This window comes from Suricata suricatta, chromosome 15, assembly GCF_006229205.1.
Source record: "Suricata suricatta isolate VVHF042 chromosome 15, meerkat_22Aug2017_6uvM2_HiC, whole genome shotgun sequence".
NCBI classification, from domain to species: domain Eukaryota; kingdom Metazoa; phylum Chordata; class Mammalia; order Carnivora; family Herpestidae; genus Suricata; species Suricata suricatta.
Window position 1 is genome coordinate 71,008,429 of NC_043714.1, and position 9,305 is coordinate 71,017,733.

Here is a 9,305-nt window from a genome sequence, read left to right on the forward strand (position 1 = left end):
TGCACGTATACAGATTTTGAGTGGAGCTGATTTATCAAAAGTCCTAAGCAGGACAGTTCCCATTGCTTTTTGGTCCTCACCTCACCAGGATAAGTGAAGGATGTCATCATCCATGTGTCTACCCTACGGGCCCAAATACCTGCCAAGTCGCCTCTCCAGGGACTAACTTGGAGGTAAGAACATAAGGAAGCTCAAGGTTGCTGCTCATCTACGCTCTGTTCCCAAATTCCACTTCCATCGGTATTTTAGGTGATCCATCTCCTTCCATCTGCCTTGCTGCTTTGTGTCACTTACTGGCCCCCTCAGACTCCAACAATAATGGTGCCAGGATCACCTTTGTGCAATCCTGGTGACAATTACTGGGATGATCAAGATACACAGTGTCTGGAACAGATGACATGCTCAAGAAATGTTTGTGACTGCAATTATTCAGGGATATTTCACTTTTTAAAATCACATAAGCTCTCATTCTTGAAGTTTTCTTGTCTGTAAAATGCCACTAATTATTTTGGAGGTTAAGTTAAAAATTGCATATGAATCATCAGTCACATCGTCAGCACTCAGGAAATGTTATCTTTCCATATCCCATTTGAAACGCGTTACTCTTATAAATGCATTTTGAGTTCCATTCCATGCGGGGTCAGCAGACAATACAAGAATGCTTCACAAATACCCGGCTACAGGATGGGTCTCCCAAATTGCATGTGACATGCGTCTCCCTCTGAGGTGATGGACGATGTTGCAAACCTCTCTCTCAAGGCACTTACCAAATGTCCCCTATTCCACAAAGACTTCAGTAGATCCCAGAGAACCATATCCTCTCCTATCTTGCCCTGTTTGTATAAATGATATTTGCATATTTTATATCAGAGAGAGAGTGGGATTTGAAGTCAGAGAAAACAAACCCCCAAACTGGACCTGCTGGTTACAGACCTCATGCACTGTGCCTCAGTTGTTTTATACGTAAAGTGGGTGTTGATAATGCATCTTTCAACCTCGCCTGAAAAGTGTGCAAAGGAATATACAGGAAGGTGCATGGAAGACAAGAATACGCTACCAGAAGAATACTGTGTTAAAAGTGAACCTAGGTTTTAGACACCTGGGTGGCTCAGTCAGTTCAGTGTCTGACTTTTGATTTCAGTCCTGGTCATGATCTCATGGTTCATGGGATGGACCCCCTTGTAGGGCTTGGGATTCTTTCTCTCCTCTGTTTCTGCTTGTGCTCTCTCTCTCTTTCTCAAAATAAGTAAATAAACTTTAAAAAAAAAAAAGGAGTGAACCTAGGCTAATGAGAAATGGGTAGGCACCTTGTCAGTGGGCACACTAACTCAAAAGAACTCAAAAACTCAAGAAAATTGATACCATCTGTACCCATTTTAAAATATGCAACCAACTGCTTTTTCCTGGTAAAGTCAATTAGCAAAGACATTGGGAGATTTCAGTGATCCAATTATGAAATTCATGGCTCTGGAGATATTGTTGCCATGATTCTCATCCCTTATCCAGCTCACACAATGCTCTGGAGCGGAAGGAAGGGACACACTCTATGACAGAAACCACTGCCGCTTTCCCCTTCCAAGGCAGTGACATGATTCATTCTGAGACAAGACAGTGCCATTGTTCGTGAGAACACCTTGATGTGCCCTTTTGGTGAAGAAAGTCGGGTGCCGTGGGCTGAGTCCAGATGAGAAGAAAGGGGGCAAAGAGAGAGAGGGCATGTTCTCTTCCCTAATGGGGGGACACTGCAGCCTGGGAAGTGAAGACAGGGAGAAAAGTAGAGCGTGGTAGTCTTAGTGACCTGAATCACACGCAGCTGGGGTGGGAAGTGTCACTAGGACCTGGAGGGCACTGAGTGCCGGACCCAGGAGGACCCTGTTACTGCTCTGTGCTGGCCATGATCATCTGTATCCTAAAGCCTTTCCTGAAAGGCTGCCATAACTTGAAGCTTCCTGAAAGTGGTGCCCTGGGGACTCTAAGACACAGAAAGAGAATGAGGATCGGAAGCTAGCATGGGCAAGTGGAGTGAGAGAGGCTCTGAACTCCAGGGGGCAGGTCTGACACGGGCCACCTACACTCCCAAGGAGCCGGAAGTGAGAGCGGAGAGCAGGGACGTCACCGCCACCGGAATCTCAGAAATCCTGGGGCAGAGGCCAACTACATGGCGCGGGGGCCTCAGACAATCGTGTTTAAATCTTCAAGGAACACATGTCCCCAGATGACGTATAACTCCAACCTCTGGGAGGTGGATTTCTGGGCCACACTGACTTGATTTACAGTCTCTCTAAAGCTGGGGAGGAAGCAGAGAGAGCACTAGAGGCAATTGCCTTATCCTGGTAACGGGGAAGCAGAGACCCGGAGACACTGGCCATCTTGAACAGATCACCAGTTTACTCAGCAAGGTGACTGTCTAGGGTACAGTGACAGGTTTTGTTTGCCTGTTATTTCTTTACAATTGTTGCATTTGCGGGTTTCAGGAAATCTAAGTCTACTTTACTTTCTTAGAATCTCGGCATCCTCCTACCCTCAGGTTCGGAACCGCAGGGGGAAGCCAGGGGAGAAACCATGGCTGCACCACGTTCCCCCTGGACCCATGTCTTACCCCACTCCCTCTGCCCCCCTAGGGCTCCTCCAGTGTCCAGGTGGGAATGAAAGATTAGAGAAAAGAGGCAAAAAGCATCTTTATTTAGCTTGAGTATTTGGGGCCGCCTTGGTTGCTAAATGCCCTGTTAGGGCAGACATTCGAATGCCTGCGGCTCTTTCTTGTGGGAGGAGCACCCCCAGCTCCCACCACAGGACACCCCTACATGTTTACTGAAAGGCCAACTCCTGCTATTTCAGACTGCTTCAAATTGCTGTGTTGTCTTAGTCTTCCTTGTAATTGGCTTAGGTTGGGGGACCCCATTCCCCTTCTCTTCTGGAGGTCTTTGTGACTTCTCAGACTGCCTGCAAAGACACCACAGTAGCTCTTCTGCCTTTCTTCCCATGAAGGGTGATGAAGACACTCACTGGATATATGTGTCCACTTCATGGTGAGATGGGCCCTCAGACCGCACAGGGCACTTGAAATCCACATGCCCTTGGCCAATTTGCTTCACTTCTCAATTCCTTAGTTTCTTTATTGGTAAAAAGAAGTTGAGGCCATTAACATCTACCCCAGGGGTGATGTAAGGTTAAACCCAGTAAGATTAGGGTCTGCCCATAATCGTAAATGTTAGCTACAATTTTTATTACTGTCCTCAGCTGCGGGTTCTTAGCCCAAACTCCAAAGCACTAGAAAATATCCCACTTAACACCTTGAACAATTCAGATATCTTCTAGTTCAATCACCTCATCTTCTCCTGAGGACAGAGAGACCCAGAGCTGCTGGGAAAGACATCCAACCTTCCCTGACGGCTTCTCCTTTTCTGTGTCCACGACATTCATTACTTGAATTATATATTTGGGAATGTGATTGCATTTGGTTTACCATTTGATTATAGTGTTTAATACTTTTCTCTATAACAGAATGCTGAATAAGACTTTTCTTATTTCCTCAGAATTAAGGCTTACAGCTGAGAACAAGGAAGCCCTAATTACCCACATTCTAAAGAGGACTATAAACAATTAGGCTTGGACTTCTCTCCCAGGACTTGCAAAGAGCTGTAAGAACCTGCCCTATAATAGCCCTCAAGCATCCCCTCCCTGTGCTGCAAAGGGGAGGGATTAAAAAAAAGGAAGAAAGGATGGGAGCAATTATTCTTGTAGGTAGGGCTGCCCGATAAAGTACAGCACAGGGCAGTTAAACTTGAATTTCAGGTAACCAGATTAATTTTTACCATAAGCCTATCTCAAATATCATACTGGACACACTTATCCTAAAGTGAGTTATTAGTTATTATCTGAAATGCCAACTTAGCTGGGGGCCATGTATTTTTATTTGCTCCATCTGGCAACCTTGTACTTTAGAAGGGCAGTATTTTTGGTAAGAGTGGAGTTTGCACCCTCTGAGGTCCAGGGCAAAGCACACCCCTTGGAAAACCACACACGGTCCTCCTCAGAGGCCACCATCTTTGGGAAAATTGCTAAAGGAGTTCATGAGACAGACCAGGAATGTCTCTGTACCACTAACATATGGTTTATTGTAAAATAAAATCCCTGTCTCCCCAGCTCCAGAGAGGCTAGACCTAGGTAAGAAGGAGGGCGAAAATGTCTTCTCATTTTAGGACAGGGAAGATTTTGATCTCCAATCACACACACACACACACACACACACACACACACACACACACACACCATGGTACCAAAGTACCAGGAGATATGAAAGTTCAGGTCACATGATCCCACATCCCTCCCCATGTTAGGTCACTCAATACAAAGGCTGAAAACAGATTTCAGGTTGAGTTTTCATCTAAAGCCCACTTTTCATGGCCAAAAAAGAGGCTAGAATTTCTGCTTCTGGGGAGGTAGAATTAGAGGTACTTTATCCTCTTCCACCCACTAAGTACAGCTAAAAGCCCAGCATGCCATACATAAAACAAACAACAGGAGACTGAAAGGTGGAAAGAAGATGGACAAACGGACAAGCCAGAAACTTCATGACCCAAGGAAGGACATAGAGAGGACTTCCCTGGTCTTTTGGTTTGTTCATCTGTTTGTTTCATGTAGCCCATAATAGATACTATAGAAGCTGGCAACTCAATGCCAATGGGCACAAGCAAAAAAAAAAAAAAAAAAAGAAAGAAAAGAAAAGAAAGAAAGAAAGAAAGAAAGGGGGGAAAAAGCAGGCCCATGAGAAACCTGTTCTTGCCAAAGGATCTGAATAGGGGTCACCCAGCAAGACAGAAAACTCTCAGGCAATAATGCGCCTCCTCTAGACAAACATCAGAGCAAAAACCTACTGAACCCACTCTCAACCCCACCAGTGAGGCCATGTGGAGAGCAGAGATTCCACTCTTGGCAGGCTAGAGCAAGGCAGGCAGCGCCCTTGCTGGGATAATGTAAGACAGCTGAGTGGAGAGCCAAGCCTTTCATCACAACTCAGTGGTGAGCCCTTCTCTCCAAGCCCCCCCACTCCTCTGAGGTGTCAGTGGGGACCACATGAGGAGGCTGGGCTTCTGCCCACTCAGCAGTAACAAGAAGCTTCTCCCCCTCTCCACTGGGTTGGTGTCAGAGAAGACCTGGTGAAGAGTCAGGACCTTCATGCCCCTGCTCATCTGTACTGAGGTACTCTCCCTACAGGGTGAGGGAGGGCCATGGGGGAGCAGAGGTGAGGTATCTAGCTCCCTCCCAGATGAAATGGGATCAGCAGAGGCCCAGCAGGGGCCAGAACGCCCACACCCCCAGCAGGGGTAAGGAGCACCTCCCTCACCCACAAATGCTGGTGGAAGCTGAAAGGAAAAGCTACAATTCCATCCCATCTGGCTAGCAGGAATGAGGTGGTACCACTCTGCCTATCAAAGTAGCTTCAGAGGCTGCTTGTTACCTAGAGGAATGAAAAACATCCTTCTAAGACTCTCCTAGCATAATCCCCCCAAATGTCCTGGTTTCCATAGAAAATGATACTTCATATCCAGAACCAGGAAGGTCTCAAACTGAATGAAAAAAAATATATAATCAATAGATGCCAACACTGAGATCAAGATGCTGCCAGAATTATCTGACAAGAACTTCACAGCAATCGTTACAAAAATGCTTTGATGAGCAGTTGTGAATGCACTTGAAACAAACTATAACAGTGAATCACTACAGCAAAGAAAGAGAAGATACATAAAGAAACCAAACACATTCTAGAACTGAAAAACAAATAATGACGTAAGGAAATTCTCTAGGAAGGCCAAGTTCCTTTCTCTGGGAAGGAAAGGATAAGAGAAAGAATCTTGTAACATTTGGAAGAAGACAGAAACACAGAAAGAGCGAAAATATCAGCAAATACAATAGACTTTCTTTCTCCTCTTGAGTTTTCCAAGTTATGTTCGATGTTTCAAACAAAAACCATGACTCTGCCTGATGTAGTTCTCAGTGTGCACAGAGGAAATACCTAAGACAATTATATTATAAATGAGGGAGGATACAGAGGCATAAAGGGAGATAAGATTTCTATACTTCACCCAAACTGATGAACTGCTGATACCTTCAGATTATGATTGATTACATATATAAAGTGCAATCCCTAGACGACCACTGAAAAAGCTATACAAAGATACAGATTAAAAAGTGCTACATTTAAATCAAAACTAGAATCCTAAACAATATTCAAGAAACCCACAGATAGGCAGAGAAAGGAAAATAACAAAACACAGAACAAACAAAATAAAAACTAAAATTGGTAACTTGAGGCTAACAGAATAATAATTACATTAAATGCAAAAATGTTTAAATGTACTAATTAAAATACAAAGATTAAATGGATTAAAAAAGAAATGTGCCTCAACTGTAAACTGTCTATGTGAAATCACTTCAAATATAATGATTTATACAGGCTGAAACCAAAAAAATGGAAAAAAGATACACCCTGGAAACATTAACCAAACAACAACAACAACACTAAAGCAGAAGTCGCTATATCAATATTACATACAGTCAAGAAGATTACCACAGACAGAGAGGGATATTATACAATGATATAAGGGTAAATTCACCAAGAAGATACAGCAATACTAAATGTATGTGCACCAAACAAATGAGTTGAAAAATACATGAAGCCAACGTTGATGGAGCTGAAAGGTGAAATAGACAAATCCAAAATGACCATTGGTTATTTAAAAATTTTTTAATGTTTTATTTATTTTTGAGAGAGAGAGAGAGAGAGCATGTGAGCAGGGAAGGGTCAGAAAGTGAGGGAGACACAGAATCCAAAGACAGGCTCCAGGCTCTGAGCTGTCAGCACAGAGCCCAATGTGGGGCTCAAACTCACAAACCGTGAGATCATGACCTGAGCCGAAGTGGGACCCTTAACTGACTGAGCCACCCAGGCGCCCCTCATTATTGGAGATTTTAACACCCCTCTCTCAAAAAAGGATGGAATAATTAGAAAAAAAGTTAGCAAGAATATAGGAGTCAGCAATACCATCAACCAACAGGATATAATCAACATGAATATAAAATTCCAGCTAACACTAGCAGAATCACATCCTTTTCATGAAGATAGAGCATATAGGAAGGTAGAGCATCTCATGAGCCATAAAACAAAATTCAACAAATTTAAATCCTACAAATTATGTTTTCTGAAAAAATAGCATCAACTAGAAATCAATAAAAGTAAAGTAACAGGAAAATTTCAAACACTTGAAAACCAAAAAAAAAAAAAAACCCCAAAAACAAAAACAAATAAGCAAATCACCACTTCTAAATAATCTGTGGATGAAAGAGGAAGTCACAAGGAAATAACACACACTAGAAAATGAAAATACTATGTATAAATATATTTGGGTCTCAGAGAAGTACTGAGAGGAAAAAAATTTACAGCACTGAATATTCACATTAGAAAGGAGGAAAAGTCTGAAATTAATAATCTAAGTTCTCACCACAAGAAACTTTTTTTTAAAAGCACAAAATAAATACAAATTGAGTAAGAGTAAGGAAATAACAAAGATAAGGACCAAGGCTTATAAAATTTAAAACCAGAAGGCAATGAGCCAATCAATGAAACAGAAAGCTGTCAGTAGATTTACAAACCTCTAGCAAGAGTGAAAAAGGGGGGAGGAAACCAGACTCTCAACAATAGCAAACAAACTGGTGGTTGCAGAGGGGAGGTGGGTGGGTGGTGGGAGAGACAGGGAAAGAAGATTAGGGAACACACTTGTCCTGATGAGCACTGGGTGATGTATGCAAGTGTTGAAACATTATACTGCACGCTTGAAACTCATAAAACTTTGTACATTAATTACACTTCAATTAAAAAATGAATGGGGGAAAAAAGAAAAAAGAGAGAAAAGACACAATTTATTAGTATCGGGAATAAAACAAGGGCATTACCACAGATGCTGCAGACAGTGAAAGGATAGTAAGAAAATACTATAAACTCTATACAAACACAGCCAAAATGAGACTCAAAAAGTACAAACTAACTGATCTTACCCAACATGAAACAGATCATTGACTAGTGCTGTAACTATTAAGGAAACAGAATTTAAATTACTGAGAAGAAATCTCCAGGCCTAGATGGACTTACTAAAAAAATTTACCAAATGTTTCAAGAATTAACACCAATTCTACACAATCCATCCCAGAAAAATAGAAAAGAAGGGACCATTTCCCAACTTACTTTATAAAACCAGTGTAACCTTCACACCCAAACCAAACAAAGACATCGTTAGAACAGAAAACCACAAATCAACATCTCTGATGTATACTGACATGAATCCTTAAGAAAATGTTAGTAAATTGAATCCAATGGCTTTTACATAATTCAACACCCATCCACAATATAAAACAAAACTCTCACAAAATAAGTATAGAAAAGATGTTCCTCAACTCAATAGTGTCTACAAAAGAAAATCGACAGCTAATCTGCTACTTAATAATGGAAGATGAAATGCTTGAAGATGGCCTCCTATGTCAATGATTAATATATGACATTTATTCATCTCATTTCCCCCACCCATACCCTATCCACGTCTCCATTTTTCTTCAGCATCTGGAAAACACTTATTGATTCAATAGATATATATTGCAGACCTGTGCTAAGCTCTAGGGACCCAGAGTTGAACACATTAGTCACTGTAATTCTCAGGTGGGCACAGAAGAGCAAAACCAAATCATCCAGGAAGGTTTGACTCAACCTACCTCCCCCCATTCCTCTCACCGTGCCCAACCACAGATTTTACATACCTTTCCTCAGGAAGCTGTCCGTTCCCGTAAAAATCACTGTGTACTGATGGAGCCTGATCCCATTCCTCGCATGTGTTTTGGGAGAGAAGCTCAGTTTGAGACCTTCTGATGTACACGAGTGTTAGGAGGGAGTGAAAGATCTTGATGTAACTGACACTTGCTGAGAGCCTACTCTGTCCCAACGGTTTTGGCTAGTGCCCAGGGCTCAGAGACTTCAAGATAGATCCAGTCCCCATTAAGATCAGAGTGGCCAATTTGAGTTGATTTTTGTGCATGGTATAAGAGAGTGGTCTAGTTTCATCCTTCTGCATGTTGCTGTCCAGTTCTCCCAGCACCACCTGCTAAAGAGGCTGTCTTTTTTCCATTGGATACTCTTTCCTGCTTTGTCAAAAATTAATTGGCCGTACATTTGTGGGCCCAGTTCTGGGTTCTCTATTCTATTCCATTGGTCTATGTATCCGTTTTTGTGCCAATACAATACTGTCTTGATGATGACA

General features: G+C 42.3%; 1 long non-coding RNA gene across 4 annotated transcripts in view; it reads left to right on the top strand.

The window, feature by feature from the left end:
- The first annotated feature begins 88 nt into the window (after positions 1–88).
- Positions 89–9,305, top strand: part of LOC115279397 — a 19,460-nt gene continuing 10,243 nt past the window's right edge. For all 4 annotated transcript variants that reach the window (XR_003903409.1, XR_003903408.1, XR_003903411.1 and 1 more), the window contains exon 1: positions 89–173. This is a non-coding gene — a long non-coding RNA (uncharacterized LOC115279397). The remainder of the gene's footprint in view (positions 174–9,305) is intronic.